Source organism: Sturnira hondurensis, unplaced genomic scaffold, assembly GCF_014824575.4.
Source record: "Sturnira hondurensis isolate 20B ecotype Veracruz unplaced genomic scaffold, ASM1482457v3 Scaffold0009719, whole genome shotgun sequence".
Classification (NCBI taxonomy): Eukaryota; Metazoa; Chordata; class Mammalia; order Chiroptera; family Phyllostomidae; genus Sturnira; species Sturnira hondurensis.
In genome coordinates this window covers 5,802,906-5,825,257 of record NW_028082350.1, presented here as the reverse complement: position 1 = coordinate 5,825,257, position 22,352 = coordinate 5,802,906, and positions in this window count along the sequence as shown.

Here is a 22,352-nt window from a genome sequence, read left to right as displayed (position 1 = left end):
AATGACAAAGGGACCTTTTGTGACAAAAATCTCTTGTCACAATGATTCCTTATGAATTTTCTGATACAACTTTGAGTAAATATAATTTTTCTGAGATCATAGAAATAAACTGCCTTCCATTAATGCTATGTGATCCACTGTAAATAACAATCAGATAACCTACTACCCAATAGGAGAGGATTTTCCCTGGTCTGAGTTCACTGTTTATATGGGCACAAAGAAGGCATAACAATAAGTTTTTAAATGATTTATTTAAAAGATGTGGAAAACCAGAAAAATAAAAAAATTAAGCTCCAGATAGGTACTTATATTACATATTTCCCTTCATGCTGATCTGAGGTTGTTACTCTTGCTCCTAAGAAATGTAGATTTTGGAGATATAATAAAGGCATTAGAGTTCACGTATCTATTCACCTGAGAAACATTTATAATAATTTTTATAGTTTATGTATGTGAGAAATCTAAAAGATACTATTTTTAACTTAAAGAAACATGGATCACAAGATTATCTTAAAATGTTGAAGTTGTAGAATTCAGGAAAAGCAGACACATGAAAATGTGCCTTCTAAATCACTGGAAAATGTATAATAGGTAAAAATGACCTAAATGAAATTTAAATGTTAAAGGTGGTTTGGGGGGTTGGTAGAACATATATTCTCATATTTTTCAGTAATTACTACATTTACTCTGATGAGCACTGTTATTTCTTAACATGAAGAAACCATAAAAATATTTTTATTCTAAATTGCTAAACAAGAAAAACCAATGGCTGACATACAAAAAGAGCACCTGTGGGGTAGCTCCAGACAAGAGGGGTAGCCTCTTCCACCCCTTGGGGCGGGGGAAGATGGTTTTGGGAATGGATCTTATTTCCCTCCTTATCTGCCTTTGGGAGTGGCTTCTGGTCCTGTGACTGCTTCTTGACCTTTGTTTCTGCACATACACACTGAGGTAGTGAAGTTTAGAGTCCTATAGAGTCCTTTAGACCTATGCTTCCTCGGTCTGGGACCCCGTGTAACAGGACCCTCAGACTGGAGGAAGTCTGGTCTCTCCTACTGACCCTCCACCATCAGTGCGCCTCCCCCACCTCCCGTGAGTAAAATAAAGGCCACGTCCACATCAGCCAGTCCGGGTGGGTTCCCCCCTCACCCGCCCCTAAATCAGAATATCACAAACTCTTAAGCATCTCCCCTGTTGGACTTGGGGCTCCTGTGATGCAGAAGGGTTTGCATTTTAAAGGAATATTGTAATGTTTAATCTCTCCTGGAAAGGAAATATGTTATCCTAAAGGAAAATAAAAAGTATCAAGAAGTTAGTGCCAGAAGGAAAGGTGGCTGGGGGCTGGGTGAAATGGTGAAAGGATTCAGAAGCTGTGGGGAGCAGGGCCAATAAAATGGCACTGGTCCAATTAAGATAGCACACGGTATATAAAATAAAATGGGGGTCACTCAGTACCAACTAAACTGGCTGTCAGTCAGCCGTGACACACTGGTTCAGAGGAAAATTACCTAAGTCAGAGTTAACACATCTGCAAGGAGACACACGGAAGATTTCCGCACACGTGGTCAGAGTAGCTGGGTCTGCAGAACAGGACCACCCACAGAAAGGCTCCCGGGGAAATCCCATACTTGTCTGCAGGGGTGTCAAGCAGAACAGTCAGGGACCACCCATGGGCGCGCAGGCAAGTTCCACACTGGCATCAGGTGTGCCAAGATATTTATCGAAGATAAGACCCAGAGGGCTGGAGTCCAGCACTTTCAAGGTATAACTGAGGCAGACTCCATGTCACACTGCTCTCTCTTGGTATCAGCTTAACACCAGCAGGCTTTGTTCTGCTGGATGAAGAACTTTGCCTGCCCTGCTGCCCACCTGGGTCCAGAGACCCTTCCTTCCTTGCATGAAGCTAAGGACTCCCTCGCCCACCGTGCTGTCTCCTGGACCTGCAGACTGAGACTCTGGGACTTGGGTTCCTTATTCCCCGTGTGTGTGTGTTGTATTTTTCTTAGATCATTAGAGTGTGAGAAGGATGTGAATGTATGTTGATGCTCTACTTTGAGTGAATCTGCATGCAATAAAAGCTGAGTGAACAGCATAGTTACTGTGTGTGGCTCATGTCCATTTCTTGGTGCTGGGCTGCTCAGTAGGCAGCTGGATGAACAGTGGCCCTGCTGACTAATAGGAAAGACTATCCCAAAACAGATGCTCATGACATTAGTGCAGATTGGTACTAACAAAACAGTCATGGGGATGTAAAGTACAGCAGAAAAAATAATCAATTATGATAGAATAATTATATATGGCACCAGGTGGTACTGGAAATGTAAAGGGAAATACCATGCAAAGTACATGGTCATCTAATCACTAAGCTGTACACCTGAAACTAATACAAAATAATGTTGAATGTAAATTAAAATTGAAAAAATAAGTAATTTGGCCAAAATGAAGAAAATTTTGATTTTATAATCTAAAAGCAGATTTGAATAACAGGAAAACTCTGTGATATTGGTTGTGATTAACTTGTTACACTCTTTGGTCAATTCTTAAATAATTTAAAATTAATTTGCATGATGTTACAATTCAGCTAATTTTTTTAGAATCAAAAAACCTCACATCTATGCAATAATATAAAAGTCAAAATATGATTGTGTCAGTTTTCAAAAAAGGCATCTAGGAGAGAAGACTTGAACCTTCCAGATATTCTAAAATCCATTACTATGAAAACAATATAGTCTTGGTTTAGAGGAAAATAAATACTGTATTTTCTCCTGTATACTCCATTCCCATCTATAATGTATACCCACATTTTTAGCCCAAACTTTCAGGGAAAAAATCTTTCATCCTAACTTTTAATTCAATTTTTTGCTTATTTGTATTTAAAACAAAACTGATTATCCTATTCCAGGGTATTATTTTGTACATGAATATCATTATTGCTTTCTACAGTTATACTTTTAATGCATAAACATAAATAAAAGCATTAAAAACATCTATATAGATACAGAATTATCACTACCCACATATATAATGTGCATCCTCATTTTTGCCTCAAAAATATTGGCAAAAAAGTGCTAGTCATACACGAAAAAATATGGTAAGTCTCTGTAACAAAGAAAAAGAGCTCAAGGAATAATGTAACTGAGAATTACAGAAATGCATGTGATCAGGAATGTAAATTAGATAGATTTGGAAAAACAGGCTTACTAAATGACCAAAAATAAAGCACAATCCTGGTTTTTGCCAGGAAAAGTGAACCAGAACATAAAAGGACATATTGTGAATCTGAAATGAACCAGAACATAAAAGGACATATTGTGAACCAAAAGGCAAAATTGGAAAAGACGTTTGCATGAGAGTGTCTCTTAACATGCCTAAAGTGTGCAAATGACATGGGTTTTTAAATGTCAAATTTGACTGACTCAAAATTAAGAATCTGTATTAAACAAAAACAATATAAATCAGGTAAAAAATCAGGGAGTATATTTGTGAAACCTTAAAACAGTAAGAAATTGATATTTACAGTAGACAAAAGAAATCCACAAAGCAAGAAAATATTTAGAAAACCTAAATGAAAATAATTTGCAGGAAAAAAGTCTTATTAGTTAATATGTACATAAAGAGATGCTTAAAATACTAGTCATCCTAAAAGCACAGATGAATATAATAATTATATTGCTCTAAATTAACTGAAATAAAATTATTATATATGATACAATGAATTTGAGAGGATTTCACGACAATCTGCTATGCACTTGTGGTGAGACAAAAATTATTTCAGTTATTCTGTAAATGGGTCAGTCTCATTTACTAAATTTAACCAAAACAGAGTTGCCCAATTAAACACTGATCCCATTCTTGGTTCCTGTACCAGAGAATTCTTCACCAAATATGCTTGCTTAGCACTGTTTTCAATATAGAGTTGGAGAGAAGCAACTTCTGTGCCCTATCTAGGAAAATAGCTAAATGAAAAGCAGTACATTCATAATAAAGAACACAACACAACATTATGAGCTAATAGGTCTTAAAAACAGTGTTGCAGGGAAAATAAGAATTATAATGAGATTTAAATTAGATTTGCCAAATTAATGTAAATGAAAAACAAAAAGACCCACATGACCTACATCAAAACATGCGAGTGTGGTTTCAACTAAGGGATATTGGTTTGGGAATAAACAAAAACAAAATAAAACACCGCGATATATGTTGATGATTACACATTATGAATTGAGCAGTCTGATAAACTCTTCACCTAAAAAGCCACAATTAATCAATTCAATAAACAAAACTAATTCTAACTCTGAACTTTCCACTGTGCCTAGAGTATTAAGCATACAGTCACAGTCAGCCCTCAGATCCTCAACTTGCATGACTTTATAGTGTTCTGGTCAAGTCTATTCTCTTGCTCCCAGCTATGACTACGACATAGGAAACTGGAAAGTTTGCTTGCTCTGTGCTGTTGCTTTCTCCTGCATGGCCCCACAGGTCATATGTGGGTCCTGCAGTTATGTTTGTAAAAAGAAACAAAAATAAATGCAGACTGAGTAAAGAGTGGCTTTATTCAAAACTTGAAAATTACTGCAAGAGAGGAAAGAGACTGTTACCATAGGGAGAAAACTGTGTCTATAAGATACGCAAATGACTTGAGTATCAGGCAAAAGGTATGTATGTATGTATGTATGTGTGTGTGTGTGTGTGTGTGTATTTACATACTTACAGACAGGAGCAAACAAAGCTAGAAGGAGCTGAGTGTGGAAAGTAGGGAGGAAAGTGGATTCTGCTGAATCAGAGAAATGTTCTAACCCTGCAGCTGGTCTGTTCTCTAAAGGGGTTCTTTGCTGACTCGGGCTGTGAGTGGGCCAAAGTTCCATGCCCTGGAGGAAGGAAAGTTTCTAACCAAAGTTTGATTGACCAGCATTTTGTTCCCATTGTTCAGTAAGAACAACAGTTCAGCTAATCATTTGTGAGGCAAAAAATAGGAATTCGGAGAATCTGGGTATGGCCAGGTTATAAGCAAAAAGGGGGTGGGCATCCATGAATCTCATCCAAGTCGTATGAGGAAGGTGGTTCTTTTTGGTGGGCCATGTCTTGAAACACAAAGACTGAAGAGAGTTTTTAATCTTTGCTGCTTTAAGATTTGTATAAACGTCAATGTTGTCATTAAAGACATTCACCTTTGTAGTTTCCAAAAATTGACCTGCCTTGCCCCAATTTCTCGCTCATCTGAAGTCCCTCTCACATATTCTATGTTGTTGTTTATACTTTAAGAAAAGACAAAGAAAGAATGATAATAGGTTGTGCTATGGTCTGAATGCTTTTGCCACCTCCCACCCTGAAATTTTCCTAATGAGGAATGTGATGGTATCAGGGGGTAGGGGGCCTTTGGGCAGTGACTAGGTCATGAGAGCGGAACCCTCATAAATAAAATTAATGCCTTTGAAAGTCCCAAGAAAACTCCCTTGCCCTGTTCGCCATGTGAGACACAGACAGAAGTCTGGCACACAGAGAGGACCCTGCCCTGGCTGAGTTTGCACGCTGATCTCGAATTTCCAGTCTCCAGAACTGTGAGAAATACATTTGCTCATCGTACGCTACACAGCGTGTAGTGCTTTGGAATCGCAGCCACCCAGATGACCTGAGACGGGCTGCCGCCGCTTTTCACCTTGAAAAAGTCCTTAAACTAAGGAACTGAAAGATCTGGCTACACTTTAGAAAGCAGAAGAAATATATTTATAGATATACTCAAATTTCATATTTTCTTGCCTCACAAGCATACTGCATCGATCACAACTTTCTAACCCACCAACCAGCTTACTCAAGCACCCCAACTAAAGCAATGCTGAGATCATATTATGCCCAAATTCATTACTGGTGGAAGGCTGCCTGTTCAAGAGCTGCTCCAGACTTCACCTAACTGCCGTCATCCGTAGACTTACTTATTTACCCCAAAGACTATCCAGTCCTTTCATCTGGATAGGAGTCGAAAACCAAATAAAAACTTTGTCTGTGATTTCCATATCCACATCCAAACAGCTTAGGAATGGCGGAGACGTTTAGATACTTTAAATGTGGACTTTCAATGTGTGGTGCTCAAACCAATCCAGCCACTCAGCATCGGCAGGTTCACGTCCTATCACAAGGGTTACCTAAAACCTTTGCAACTCCTTCAAAGTCCCTAATCTCCTCCTCACAAACCCACTTTTCAAACGATTGAGTCTTGTATTTTATTCAGAAAAGAGAATTCAGAGTAAACACATTTACTTCCCCCCCACCCCCAGTTAATCTGCACATAAATCTATTATGGTCCCTGTTTTCACTTTCATCTATTGTTTTTTTAATATATATTTTATTGATTATACCATTACAGTTGTTCTATTCTCCCCCTTCATTCCCCTCCACCCTGCACACCCCGTCCCGACCATTCTCCCCCCTTAGTTTATAACCACGTCTCTCAAGTTCGTTAGATTCTATATTTCCCCTACTATTCTTGCCCTCCCCTCTATCTATTTTCTACCTACTGTCTATGCTACTTTCTGTACCTTCTCCCCCCTTCTCCTCCTCCCACTCCCCTGTTGCTAACCTTCCATGTGTTATTCATTTCTATGTTTTATAATAAAGTCTGTGTCGTTTCTCAAAACAAAGCACAATCTTCCCAGTTGTTTTGCAAGGAAGTGTATACCTCACTCACCCTGTTTCTCACAATTCCATCGGCACACAACCATGACCTTGACCTAATTTTTCCTTAGAGAGTCTCTTTTCTCCATATTTCTTTCAGAAATTTCACATCCTACTTAATCTTTAAATGGAGTGGTCCCCAAAAGGTATTTGTAAGATTTTCCCATTTGTTTAACCTCAATTATTTTTACCCTATTGTGTATGAATCTGTCTTCAGTTCCCACCATGCCAGTGAAATTTACTTTTAACAAGGCCACCAAAACTTTTGCTTTGACAATTAATATACCTATCTCTAACTTCATCTTCCTTGGTCTTTCAACATGACTTAACACAATTAAAGGAATTATTTTTTTAAAATACTTTTGACACTAAATTAGGCTGTGTGGAGGTTTGGAACTAGTCACCCCAAGACATGTTTCTGTACCATGCAGCTTATCCTCGCTATTGGAAAGGGCCTGGCCTGGAGCAGGTCTGCTTTGGGACGGCCTGCAGTGTGCGGGTCCTTGATTGACTTTGCACAGGACAGATTTCACAAGAGTCCAGGTGATTTGAGAGTATGTTTATTAAGGCTATGGACAGTGACCCAAGGAAGGACTTAGGACAGAAGCAGCAACAGGAGACAGCTTAAGCAGGGCTGCTTTGGCGCACTGAGGAATCAGTCACCAGAACAGAAGTGAGCCAAAGCAGGGCTGTGGTCAGCTCACTGAAGAGGGAGGGGGCTTGAGCGACCAGTTTAGAGGATTAGCCCAGGAAGAGGTGCCCCTGGCCATTGCTGCCCTGGTTGCACGTCTGGTGGACCCCTTAGAGTTAAGAAGACATGGCGGGGGGTGGGGGGGATGATGAGCAGGAGGGGGAAGGAAGCAGAGGGCCCCACATGCTGGGTACTTCGTCTTGGGGTTTTAAAATCTGGGAGTTCATAAGAGGTCTTAGGGGAGGACCTCAAGAGAATATTCATCAGCCCTATGTTGGGGCACCAAAATGGGATTTATTTTCTTAACTTCATTAGTGCTTGGGTGTGGATGTCCCAAAAGGTACTAATTGACTAACTGCCATATACGCCCTGAGCAGGAGGATTTAAGCTATTTGCCCTCAGGTTGAGTAGGAGTACAAACCTTTTACTCTTACCTGTCCTTGGTAACAGAACATAGGATTTCACAATTTACTAGGTGGCTGTACACTGCTTGACACTTAAAACTACCTGTCTCGGTTTCCCTGCTCCACTTGTCCTGGCTTACTGGCCTGTCTCATTCTGAGCTAAGGTCAACTTTAGCTGAAAGCGCAGAAGAAATTTCTGCCCTGGCCTAGACTTCCTGGAAGAATTTGAATTAGGGGTCATGCCCACAATGGGAGATTATCAGAGATAACCTACTTTTGTGGGGTGGGACAAACTCCTATTTACTAAACATCTGCTATGGTTCTGCAATGACCATTTGAAGTCCCCAAGGTGCATTACCTCATCCCCAGCTCAAGATGTCTTATATACCCATGTTCCCTTTCTGTGTCTGAGCCTCTCCTGCATTCGAGGTCTCTGAGTGTCTCATATAGGCAGGGTTCCGTAACCTCTGGGGAGGGCTGCCCCTCCCCCACAGCCGTCTCACTGTGCTCTACTTTACTGACTCCTCCTCTGCTCTGTGTCAGCAGGTTTCATCGGAGTCTGATTGTGAGACATTGCTTCTTTGGTTTATTCTTTCTTCCAAAATCCCATGGACTTAAATATAACTGATTTGCTCATCGCTCCTAAACTTACCTTTCAACTCCCTCTCAATAACCCATGTTAAGCATAAGAAATGAGGTTTCCTTTTGCTTCTTCTTTTATCTTTAGCACTTTTGCTTCCTGCCAATCTTTATGATTTTCTCCTTTTCCTTTCCTGGAAATGCCATCACTCTGTCTAGTTTCGTATCTTTTTTATTTACTCTCCTTAGAATTTTCTTTGACATTACCATGCAAAGATTTATCATTTTCTTCAGCTTTGTCCCCCATTTTATTATTTGATTATCTCCTTCACTTTCTTCTTCCTTCTGAATTCCTATGAAAGTATAAAACTTCCACAAAGATCCATCTCTCTATTCCATTTTTACAATTAAGTACGTATTTTTGTCTGCTTCCTTACCTGTAGGATGTGGGAAAATCCTCTTACTCATTAATTTGCTCTGGAGCTAAAAACAGTAAACTAGTCAACCATTCTATTATTTTTTAACAGTATATTCTGCATTTAAAATATCTCTCCTTGTCTTTATGATCTTTCTTTGGCTTCCTACCCCTATGAATTTTCTATCAATATCTGAAATAATATTTTTGTGTGCACCAGAAGATAGTCAATTCCTGGGATGATAACTATTCTTTTTGTTAAATTCAGCGTCCTTTGTTCAGGTGGAAAAATATTCAACACTTCTTGGTTGTGTGCTTGTTTTCGATTATTTTTTTATGCCCCTCCTCCAACTCCTGGTGGAAGTTTGTTCTGATCACAGTAGCTTTTTTGGTAAACTAGGAAATTAAATGGGGCGTGCTAGTGGCATGAGAAACTCTAAAGACCTTTTTTTTTCTTCTGCCACTCCCATCTGCCTTCTCTGGTGTCCACTTCCTTACCTCCCCTTCTAGAATGCCAATGGAAAATGCTAACATGGGACCAAATACTACTCTCAGCTGCTTGTCAGTAAAAGTGTTAAGGGTACATTTGCCAACCTACCAAACTGCAGGAAATGCAGATTCCCTAATATACTTTCTTTTTTTTTAATCTAGGACTCCCCATATCCATGAGTGTCATTTTAAATGAGAAGAGATTAAGTAAGATTTTTCACCTTTTTCTCCTGAAAAACATTATTTTTTTAATAAATTACAGTTTACAATTCAACATTATTTTATATTATTACTTTCAGGTTCCCCATTATACTCTTCATGGTCATTTACCACACTGAGCCTTACTTCCATCTCTTGTCTTTATTCTAGGCATAAAAATATGAAATTCTGCTGGCTTTCTCAAGAATCCTCATCTGCAAACATTTTATTGTAGTTTCTACTAATCTTATTTCTCCTTCAATCTAGAACTGTTTCCTAATTCTAGGAAACATTACATATTTATTATTTCTACTTTCTTACATGATAGTGCTATAAGAAATTGTTGTAGTTTTGTCTTGAAGGGGACGAGATTGCTTCAGTAACAAATGTGTGCTGGTACTTCTTTCATATTATGCAGATATGAATGTGATCCCTATCAACTTTTCAATGGGATTTTTCTTGGAAGTAGAACAATCTATTCTAAAGTTCTGTGGAATCACAAAAGATCCAAAATAGCCAAAGCAATCTTGAGAGAAAGAACAAAGCTGGAGGCATCAGGCTCCCTGACTCCAAACTATAATACAAAGCTATAATAATCAAAATGGTATGAAATCGGCCTAAAAACAGACACACGGATTAATGAAAGAGAACATAAAGCCAAGAAATAAGCCCATGCATACATGGTAGATTACACTACACTAAAGGAGTCAAGAATAAACAATAGGGAAAGAACAGTCTCTTCAATAAAAAAATGCTAAGAAAACTGAACAGCCTGAATCAAAAAAATGAATCTGGACTTCTTATGGAATAAGGTAGGGACCTTATACCATACACAAAAATTAACTCAACTGGATTAAAGTATTTAACATAAGACCTGAAACTATAAAACTCCTAGAAGAAAATATAAGCAGTTAAGGTCCTTGACCTTGGTCTTGGTGGTGAGCTTTTGGATCTGACCCCGAAATCAAAGGCAACAAATGTATAAAACTTGTGGTACTATATTAAGCTACAAAACTTCTGCACAGCAAAAGAAACCATCAATAAAATAAAAAAGGCAAACAGAAGACAGAAAATATTTGCAATTCATACCTGATAAGAAATTAATAGCCAAAATATAAAAAGAACTCATACAACTCAACAGCAAAAAAATAAAAATAATTGAAACACAGGCAGATGACCTGAACAGACTTTCAGGGGTAGGGGGGCCATGGTGTTAGTGGGGGGGTGGGGGTGGGTAAATGAAGACAACTGTACTTGAACAACAGTAAAAAAGTGTGAAAAAAATTTTAAAGGAAGTTGAGGCTGGAAAAAAAATGAACATGTTTGCTTTGTGTTTTTGCACCACTTATAAGAATTAACCATAGAATTGCAGAGAACTGATAATTTATAGGACATAGGACAGATCTCACAAAATCAACACTTAAGCGCTGCTAGACTGGCAAGGCCTATTTGTGAAATAATCATCAGCTCCTAACTGTCCTGTTACAGAGAAACATCTTTGAGAATGCAAGTACAGCTCTCTCCACCTTATTGGAACTAGCAATACTTGTTTTCATTCTAAAGCAAGGATTAAAATGGTGGGGAGAATCTGTTGCCTCTCCAAGCAGGACAGGGCTCTTATATATCCATGAGACCTCCCCTTTCTAGAATAACATCTTTACTTGTTACAGCCAAACCTCTGGAATGCATGATAATTATCCTTGACCACACCTGAATACACTTTGGCTCATAATCACACTTCTTAAATTATTTTATGTAAAATTTAAAGCATATTTAATGAATAGTCATATGTATTTTAAGATTCCTGGCATATCGCTGGTTCCATTGTACTAGAAATACTACAGTGCTGGTTACTAATTCCATTATTGAATTTTATCTTCCCACCATCCCTCTAGAGACAGAAAATGCAAATTGAGCTAAAATTCAATTCATATGTAAAGATAGCAGTTAAAGTACCTAGTTTATTTAAAACAATTGTGTTTCTGGCTTTTATTAAAAGTGAACTAACCATTTAATGATTGGAGATCATTAAAGGTCTTAGAGTTTAACCAGTGTATCACCTAATGATTTTAAATCAATTATTTAAACTAAAGACCTGTAAGTTTACTACTTGGGGTAGGAACCATCTACATATGTATCTCTACTCTCATGATAAAATTAAAATTTTAAGTTTTCTATATGGTGACTCAAAACAGAAAAACTGAGCTATTCAAAGACATTTCATAGACATTAAATAGACATTTAATAGACATTTAATCTTTTGGTGGATTTATCTGAGACAAGTGCACCAAAAGATTCATGGAAGTCTGCAAGAGCGATGACAATATGTAAAATAGCAGAGTGGTATGGACATGGGCCATCAGAAATCATGCTACCTGTAAAAAACAATTAACAAAAAATGGAAAAATAGATCACTGTATCGGCAAAAAGAAGGAAGGAAAGGCATGGAGAAAGAGGGGAGAAAGGAAGAATGAATCTAATACAAATCAGGAGGTATACTGCCTGTGTCTAATTTGTCTACACAGGGGCCAGGCAATGGTTACAGCCCCTGACTGAGACAATCCAAAATGGTTCTTTTTATTGTGTGAAGAGAACATTCATGATACAATCTGACTTTAACACAGATTAGTTTTAAACTAGCTCAGATTTATCATTACCTTACTGCTACATTAAAGCAATAATAAGATATGTCATAAATGTGAAACCCAGTTTTCCAATATTCCACTGCAGCAGAGTGAGCGATTACTTGCCTTTACAAAATTGAGCATATATTCCAGCAGCCTGTCTTATCACCTCTGTTCTTACCAGACTGTACACTTAATTTGAATGGACTGTGCTTTCTGTCTCCAAGATTCTGCACAAATGGCTCCTTCTTCTTGGAGTTCTAGTTTCTCTCAGACCTTTAGAGGAGGATACAGCAGGTGCCTCCTTCCTGCTCCACCCCATCTTCTCTCTCTGAGCACGTATCAAAGTGAATACCAACTGCCAGTCTCAGGTGAGAGGGCAAGAGGTCTGAGAACAAGGGACTGTGTCGGGTCCAGGTTATATCTTCAGGCATGGGGTGACCCATCCCAACACCAGTCGGGATCCACTCAACACATGAATAAGCACAGGGAAAAAAAAGTACTTCCATCAATTACGCATTCCATATTTTAAACAGTCTATGAGAATGCATGCCAAGCTATTATTTCCTATTTACTGTGAATTAAAACCTACACATTCTCTGTAGCAATTTCTGCCACACCAGTTATCACCTTAATTGAAAATTTGCCTTCAACCCAAACTTACAACTTTATGTTCTACCTTTGCAATATAACGTTGTTTCTTCTTTACTACTTCCATTGAACAAACTAATATTTACTAATTTTATATGATTTTGTTTGTAGGCAGTGTGTTTGAGATTTGGAACACAGAGCCACTTAATACTTCCCCCAGATCCACCTCCGTGGCTTTCAGCTTTGTGGAGAGACAACAGTATAAATAAATATAAAATAATTATTAGTATTATTATTATACTTTGTACTGTGCTGTTTCATTTTTACTTAGGATGCTACAGGAACACCAAAGAACTATAACTAAATTGACTAGGTTTTTACCAAAATTAAGTACTGAGGAATTATCAATAGAGTCAGCAAGACAAGAAGGGGGTTAGTAAGAGAAGAAAAGAGACCCGGGTAAAACGATGAGGGAATATAATATGTCATGGAACTTCAAGTAGTTTTGAATGGTGGGCTCCAAGAATGCCTGTTTGAGATCACCTTAAGGTTATAAAAAGTCTATTAAGATCAATTAAGGATGTCAATATTCCAAAAATTGTGAGTCACTAGGCTTCAGATAGATAAAACTTCACATTTATCTATGAGATTGCCTATCCCACAAAAACTTCAATTTCACTTGTACCCCCAGTTATTTGTTCCAGTCACTAATAAGAATACTGAATGCTTAAGAGCCAAGGGCCAGAGCCCTATGACACTTCACACTGGAACTTTTTATTAATCAACAAATTTTAATTAGGAGTCCCTGCCAGCTCTGAATGCATTTAATCATTTTCTGGTTAATAGTCCTTCATATTTCTGTGAAAATGTAGTAAGAGATTTTAGCACACGCTTTGTTGAGACATAGACACATCAGTGCTGTCTTGGTAGATGCAGTTCATTTCCTATTCTGTGATTAGCCTCAACACTTGGACAGCGCTGTGCATAAAATAATCCAATGAAAATTTTTGACTGACTAATGTCTTTCTTCTTCTTCATTTAGAAACTACATTTTCCTTTGGGCAACTGTTCCTTCCCCACTCCAAATACATGGCTCTAGAAGGACTGGCAATTATTGCATTTCACCCTCATGGCTCGGTGCTGTTTTCCAAGTATAAACATACAAAGAAATCCTTGCTGATCAGCATTTTTTACCAATTTTTTTTCAAACTGATTCTGAACCAGGAAGCTCCTATCTGCGTAAAGTAATTCAGTGTTAGGAGAAGAACAGAGTAAGTCAACTAGTGCAAACTCATGCTGCTCTTATAATTGCACCTTTGGCTACAGATACGATCATTCTCTTAACAGAAAATAGCATTAGGCAACTAGTCAAATATGCATGGGCCATTATTTAGTAACAAGCAAAAGCTGGAAGGAGTTTCTAACCTTAACTTCTTTAAAATCAATCAGAAACTAGTTCTAATTTTCAAGACCTTTTTTATGAAGGTAAGAATATTTGAAATTTCCCAGAAGTTACAAGTACTATTGTATTTAAATAATTTGGTCATTGGATAGCATCAATCTAGAAGTATATTCAAAATATTAGTATTTATTATATAATAGGCACTGAAGACATGGTTGTGAATAAGATATATGTATATATACATTCATATATATGTATGTATTTGTAGTTCTTACAGTTTAATAGGTAAAAACACAAAAGTGAGCAAATAAATGAACAAAGTAGCTACAGATTAAAATAGACCAATAAAAATAGGGTATAGTGACAGAAGTTATACTTTGGAGGTATATTGAATATTAGAGAAATTCTCTGTAAAAATATCAAATTTGGTATTTAAAGAAAGTAAAGAAGGTAGCCTTCACCCAAAAGTCAAGGTTTCTTCAAAGACGAAATAGAAAGTGAAAAGACAAGACATTGATTTTAGAAAAGAGAAGTTACAGAGGAGGAGAAAGATTTAAGATAAGGTGGCAGAAATAAACTTGAGGGTGGAAAAGTCACAGAAGGACAATGCCTAGGCCACTATAAGCTGGTTTGGTTATATTGTAAATAAATTGGGAAATCATAAGATAACTGAATATGAATTATGTGTTTCAGGGTGGTTCATGGCCCTATTACAAAGAACAGCATGTGTAAGACCAAGAGAGGAAAGAGGAAGATAAATTAGATGGTTAAATCAGCACCTAAATTTAAATACTATACTGGGGACTCAAACTGGAGTAGACCTGCCTGCAAAGTTTCAAGACTGATATGCAAAGTGCATATCTGGAGGAAGTAATAGAGCTAGCTGACATTCTAGATGAAGATGTTCAGGAAAATGAGCCAGAAATGATGACTGCCAAGTTTCTGCAGAAATTGACTGGTGAAGTCATGGGGTTGTAAAACTGAAGTATGGTCACTTAATGAAGGAACACTGAGGGTGAGGGGAAGAGAGACAGAAGTTCCATTAGGTAATTGTCTTGAGTTGCTGATGAGTAATCCAGGAAGATTGTCATGGGGCCAAACACAAGAGCACAAAAATTGGAGAAAATGGGCTGAAATTCCTGCTTTGATGAAAAAAAATTAGTTTAAATATAGAAGCTTTCAAATACAATATAAGCCATTTTGAGGTGATACAAAGAATCAATAGAAAGATACTGCCCTGATCAACGCAAATAATTTTTTAAAGATGTATTTGAGAAACTAAAGAGAAGAGGAAACAATATTAAATAGAACTAGTAGGTAATACATTATTAATAGATAAAAAACAAAAAAAATAAAACAAATATTGAACAGAGATCTCAGACTGGCAAAACATAAGAGGTAACACCACAGGGGAATGGGTGACACTGAAAACCTGATATGGTTGTTACCAATAGTATGTCCAGAGTATCTGGGAGTCTCCCCCATCTGCCAAGATGGCAGCCAGACGAAGTTCTTACACTGAGCATGGGAAAAGCTAGCGAGATAACTGGATAGAGAAAAAGGCCTTCCCCACACCTTACCAGATTGAGAGTGGGACCAGCGGAAGGCAGGCCCATGAGAAATAGAAATCAAAATGGCACAGGGGAAGGTGCCGGGCCACTAGCACCTGTCGGCCTAGCCGGGGGAAAGAAGGGAGTGGCTGGGTGGTAGACCCACCCAAAACAAAAGAAAGCACCTAGTCCATCCCATATCCAGGCTAATATAATCCCAAGGGAACTAAGAAATGCACTCTTGCTCATGGCGCACTGGTGTGTAATCTGTATGGGCACGGTGCACTGGCCTGATGTCTCCATGGGCCTCCAGGAAGGAGCCTCTCCAGTTCCCTCACCTTCCTGGTGATGCACTGGCTGGGGCATCTGTGGGAGTACACACCTTGCGCTCCTAGCAGCCCCATGGCCTCGAAGGTTCTACCTGCAGGCTTGGTGTTGGCGGTAGTCTGACAAGGAACAGCAGCCAGGAAAAGGATACACTATCTAGATGGGGAATATGGACATCTTAGCAGCCGCCTGCTGACTCCAAAAGACTGTACTTCATTTTTAAAGTACATTTTATTGATTATGCTAGTACAGTTGTCCCAATTTTACCTCTTGGGCCCCCTCTGCTCAGTACCCTCATTCCCTCCAGCAATCCCTACCCTTAGTTCATATCCATGGGCTGTGCATACAAGTTCTTTGGCTTCTCCATTTCCTATACTATTGGAGGGGGAAAAAAGTCAGCAGAGCCTCAGTAACCTGAGGGACAGAATCTAGCAGCCTAAAGTTATGTAATTAGAATCCTGAGAAAAGTGCAGTGATAGGGAACAGAAAATAGTGTCTGAGGATTAATGCCAGAGAATTGTCTAAATTGGATGAAAAGTTTCAGTCCACACATCCAAGAAATTTAATAAACTGCTGCAAGCATAATATAAAAAAACATAGCAAGGCACATAAAATTTCTACATAAATTAAGAAAGGGACGATCTTAATAACAAAGAGAGAAAAAAGACTCAATACAGAGAGAGAACCAATAAGAATAACAATCAACTTTGTGTTGGTGACTACTCAAGATCGAGAACAGAAGAACATCGTGGAAGTACTAAAAGAAAAATACTGAATTCATTTTAAAATTGTATTTTAGTGTTTATGCTAATAAAGCTGTCTCAGATTCCCCCTTTGCCCTCCTCCACCCAACCCTCCCCACTCCCTGAGGCAACCCCACACCATTTTCCACACCCCTGGGTTCTGCCTGCATGTTCTTCAACTATTCATGACTATTACACCTTACACCTTCATGACTATTCTGTAACTGCCAATTTGTACTTCCTAATCCCATCACCTATTTCAGCGTCCCCCAAACCCCCTACCATCTCACAGCCATCAAACCTCTGTTGCTATGATTCTGTTTCTGTTCTGCTTGTTTACTGTTTTTAGATTCAATTGTTGATTTATGTGTATTTATTACCATTTTATTATTCATAGTTTTGATCTTCTTAAAGAAGACCCTTTAACATTTTATAATACTGGTTTGGTGATGATGAACTCCTTTAGCTTTTTCTTGCCTAGGAAGCTCTTTATCTGTCCTTTGATTCTAAATGATAGCTTTGCTGGGTAGAACAATCTTGGCTGTGCGGACCTGCTTTTCATGACTTTGAATATTTCTTGCCAATCCCTTCTAGCCTGCAAAGTTTCTTTTGAGTAATCAGCTGACAGTCTTATGGGGGGTCTCCTTGTAGGTAACTAACTGTTTACTGGTTTTTAGGTTCTCTCTTTGTATTCCAACTTTGGCATTTTAATGATGTGTTTTGGAGTGGGCTTCTTTGCACCCATGTTGTCTGGGACTCTCTGTGCTCCCTTGACTTATATGTCTATTTCCTTCACCAAGTTAGGTAAAATTATTTCCATTATTTTTTCAAATAGGTTTCCAATTTTCTGCTCTTTCTCTTCTTCCGGTGCCCCTGATACAAATGTTGGTGTGTTGAAGTTATCCCAGAGGTTCCTTACACTATCCTTATTTTTATTGGATTCTGTTTGCTTCTTGCTATTGCTTGTGTTTTGCTTCCTGATGTATCAAATCACTGATCTGATTCTCAGCTTCATCCACTCTATTTCCTGTAAGTTGTTCTAAATTTCAATCAGTGCATCCATTGTTTCTGACTGGATTTTTTAATGCTGTCTAGATCCTCACTAAGTTCCTTGAGCATCCTTATAACCAGTGTTTTGAACTTTGCTTCTGATAGATTGCCTTTCTCCATTTTGCTTAGTTATTTTTCTGGAGTTTTGTTCTTTCATTTGGGCCATGTTTTTGTTGTTGTTTGCTTATTCATTTATGCAGCATCCCTATGTGTATTTTTTAAGATTTTTTATTTATCTTTAGAGGGGAAGGGAAGGAGAGAGGGAGAGAAGTATCAACATATGGTTACCTCTCATGCATCCCCCGCTGGGAACTGGCCGGCAACTCAGGCATGTGCCCTGACTGGGAATCAAACCGTGATCCTCTGGTTCACAGGCCCACGCTCAATCCACTGAGCTACACCAGCCAAGGCCCTGTGCATATTTTTTGCTGTTTTGAGGTTTTTTTTAATGTATTAGGTAGAGCTACTATGTCTCCCAGGCTAGATAGAGTGTCTTAATGTATTATAGTAGGTGTCCTGAAAGGTCCAGGTTTCCCTATTACCCAAGCTGGGTACTCAAGGTGCACCCACTGTGTGGGCTGTGTATACCCTCCTCTTGTAGTTGAGCCTTGATTGCTATCGGCACAGCCAAGGTCAGCCAATACCTGTGTTCTGTCCAGGGTCACATGACATTAGGGCAAAGTGATCTGCAGATGGCTGCTACTTGTGCTGGGTTTGGAGGTGCCCTGGAGAGGTAAACCTGTGAACTAAGACCAGCTGCTGCTAGTGCCAGGCTTGGGGCAACTTCACAAGAGGTACAGGGCTTGCTGAAGCCAGATCAGTTTGAGGGAATTTAGGAAAAACTGAAGCATGGGCCAAGAGAAACCATATGGAAGAGAGACTAGAAATAGCTTGGGTGGGCCTGAAAGTTGGGTGGGGCAGAGCCTCAGAATTACCACGGTGGGGAAAACAGTGCACGGCCACTTTGATGGAGTCTCAGATATGGAGTCCACCTGCTGGCTCCCTGAGGGGAGGGCTTGGAAGAGGAAGAATAGACTCTACAGGCACTTCTATTTAGGGAAAACCTGCCCTCACTCCCGCCAGCTCTCACCCTGATACTAGATAATTCAGTTCCTCCCTTGGGTCTCTGGAGCCTTTCAAGCTACTGCCCTCAGGCTGAGGTTCAGAGAGAGAGAGGGGGGTGGGGGTGGGGAGGGAGGGAATCTGAGTAGGTCTATGCATAGGCCATTTAAGAGGAACTACCTGGGATTTCAGCAGCTTCTGTCTTCACAGTCTCAGTCCATGCTGGGTTTTACATCCAGAGGTTGTGGAGACTTATCTTCCTAGCGCTTGAAGCCTGTGCTGAGGGGCCTGGTGTGGGGCTGGGACCAGTCACTCCAGAGATATCCCTCCTGACTTTTATCTGCCACTGGTGGGTGTGAGACCATCCCATTTCAGGTCTCTGCCCCTTCTACGAATCTCAATGTGGTTTCTCCTTTAATTCCATAGCTGTTCAGTTCATTTTCTGATGGTTCTGAACGATGGTTGTTCTATAGTTTAGTTGTCATTTTGAGGTGGTTATGCAAGGAGGCAAGTCATGTTTATTTCTGCCACCATCTTGACTAGGACTCAAAATACTTACTTCTATAGTTGAAGCTGTATTTTAAAAGTAAAGGCAAAATAAAACCTCTCAGATTGGGAGACTTTATTGCCAACAGACACACTGAGGTTCAGTGAAATGACACTATAAGGGAATTAGGATATATACAAAGAAATGAAAAGTTCTAGAAAATTAGTTATGTGGGTCAATGGAAAAACATTTTTGTTATTTAAAATCTTTTTAAAACTCCTTTGAAACAGATGAATGGAGAAAAACTAGTCAATGTTTTATGAGGCTTTAACATGTGCATGTGTAAAATGCAGAACAATATCAAACATGATAGAATAAATAAATAGAACTGCACCGATGTACGATTCTCATAGTACAACGGAATTGCCGTAATAGTATTTGCTGGTATGCTACACATCTCAGGTAAGGTCCCTCAGTCTGGGCACTAATGAAATTTGGGGTTAGATATTTCTTTGCTGTGGGGGACTACACTGAGCACTGTACAGTGTCTAGCAGAATCACTGGCCTCTATCCACTAAATGCCAGTAACAGATGTATGTGTGTGTATACATGCAGGCATGCGCCTCCCCAACTGGAACAACCAAAGGCATCACTAGACACTCATACATGTACCATGAGGCAACATCACCCCTGTTTGAAAATCAGGGTATTCACTACTTAAGTAAAATGCATGATCATCTCAATAGCTCGAGAAAGATACTGATAACTTCAATACCCATTTAGGATTTAAAAGAATATAAAATTAGTAAACTGAGCATAGCAGCGAAGTTAATCTGAAAAAACCATTCACCTGAAACTCATGTCTAACATTATACTTATTGTTGGAAGATTAAATGCTTCCATCTGCTTTCACCCTAAGATTAAGAACAAGGCAAAGATGTCCACCCTGAACACCTGTTCAGCATTGTTTTGCATGGCATAGGGAGGACAGGGAAATAAAAATAAACCTAACAACTGTAAAGAAAAAAATGTGTATTTTGTCACAAACTGCTGAAAAAGGCTACTAGAACCACTGAGTTCAGCAACACCACCTCACACAAGGGAAGTACGTGTCTGCGTGTGTCTGCATGTGCACCTCATAAGCACATACGGTCTAATAACACTGAACAAATGAGACGTGAAATAAACTCTCATTAAAATACTATAGAGAAATAAAATACAAACCTTGTATACTTAAAACAATAAAACATTGCTGAGAGAAAAAATACCTAAATAAAGGAACAGTGACTATTTTTTAATTAAAAAAATGAGTATTATTACAGTGACATTTGTACCTAGGTTACTGATTCGGTGCAATAATGATGAGTATCCAGCAGCTTCTTTGTAGAAATCAACAAGTTGATAGAATCTGTGTTGAAAAATAACCTACTATATTTAAACAATTTTGAAATGAAATAGACGTTTATGACTCTCATCCTATGATTCCAAAATTAATTCACAGTTATCAAGATGGTGTGTCATTGCCCTGGCTTGGGAGCTTAACTTGTCGGACCATCATCCTATACACCAAAAGGTTGCAGGTTTGACCCCTGGGCAGAACACAAACCTAGGTTACACATACAGGATGCTACTGATCCATGTTTTTCTCTCACATCAACTTCTCTCTTCTCTTCTCTCTCCCCTCCCCATATCTCTCAAATCAATAAACATTCTCCAGTAAGGACTGAGAATAAGAAAAATGAAAAAGGTGTGGAATTGGCATATACAAACAAACATACAGATCAATAGACCAAAATAAAGAAACAGACTCTCATTCATTTTAAAGTGCCTATACAAAGGCAACTTTTCATCAATAAAAAGCACAGCTATCTCCTTTGCACAAGGGAGACAGGTATGAGTCACCAACCTGGCAGCCCTTTCCCTAAATCCCCTTTGCTACAGCACTGGCAGAGATGAGTGCTGACTAGCTTTAGGCTGCACAGAACACCCTGCTGCTTCTGGGGACCCAGTGAGGCTAGCTGGTCTTGCAAGAAAATCCATCCTGCCCAAGGTTTAGGGGACATTCATTTTGGCAGATCTTACTTCTGCTCCAGACACTATGCCTTGGATTTATCTACATTTTAACCACTGACCCACTTCCAGTTCCCAGGATGCATTGGGGGGTCAGCTTAAACTCATTCCTATCTAATTTCTTCAGAAACTGAGGAGTGGATACAGCTTTCAGGGAGAGCAACTGGGAGTGTGTGACACCTCTGTGTCCAGGCCCCAGTGAGGTTTCAGTAGTTGATTGAAACGGAGAGGCACAGTGGCAAGGAAAACAAGACTCACTTATGCTCAATGTTTTCAGAATCCTACACCAATTATTTTTAAAATACATTTTTAGAGAGGGGACTGGAGGGAGAAAGAGGGAGAGAAACATCAATGTGTGCTTACCTTTTGCATGTTCCCTACTGGGGACCTGACCCACAACCCAGGCATGTGCCCTAGACTGGGAATCAACCCAGTTATCTTTTGGTTCTAAGGCTGGCATTCAATCTACAGGGCCACACCAGCCAGGGCTACACCATTTTTTTTTAAATCAGCACTATGGGAATTATGCATCTTCATTAACATATCAAAAACACTTCCAAAATATAATTTTAAAGTGTCCTAAACACCACATAAATATACTTTGCCATTTTATATCACTGACTATTGTGTTTCAACCTGAGTATAATATGTAAAAATGTGATTTTGTGAATTCACAGTTTATATTCTGCACTTAGCTATTTATTGGGAGGAAGAAAAACAAGTCAGACAACAGTACTCCATGTGACATAATAAGCAAAAGTCTAAATTAGGCATAAATATATGGCGTTTATCAAAATTACCATTTGTATAACTAGCTAAGTTGTGTGAACAGTATGTATTCTATCTAGGCTATAGAAGTGCTTGCCAAATGATATAGAAACATATCACTCAATAAAAGCATCTCAATTACTATGGAGAATAAATGAGGTAAAAAATAAGTTGCACCCTTAACACTAATACAAAGAAAAGGTAAATGGGTTGGTTATGCAGTTTGAAGGATA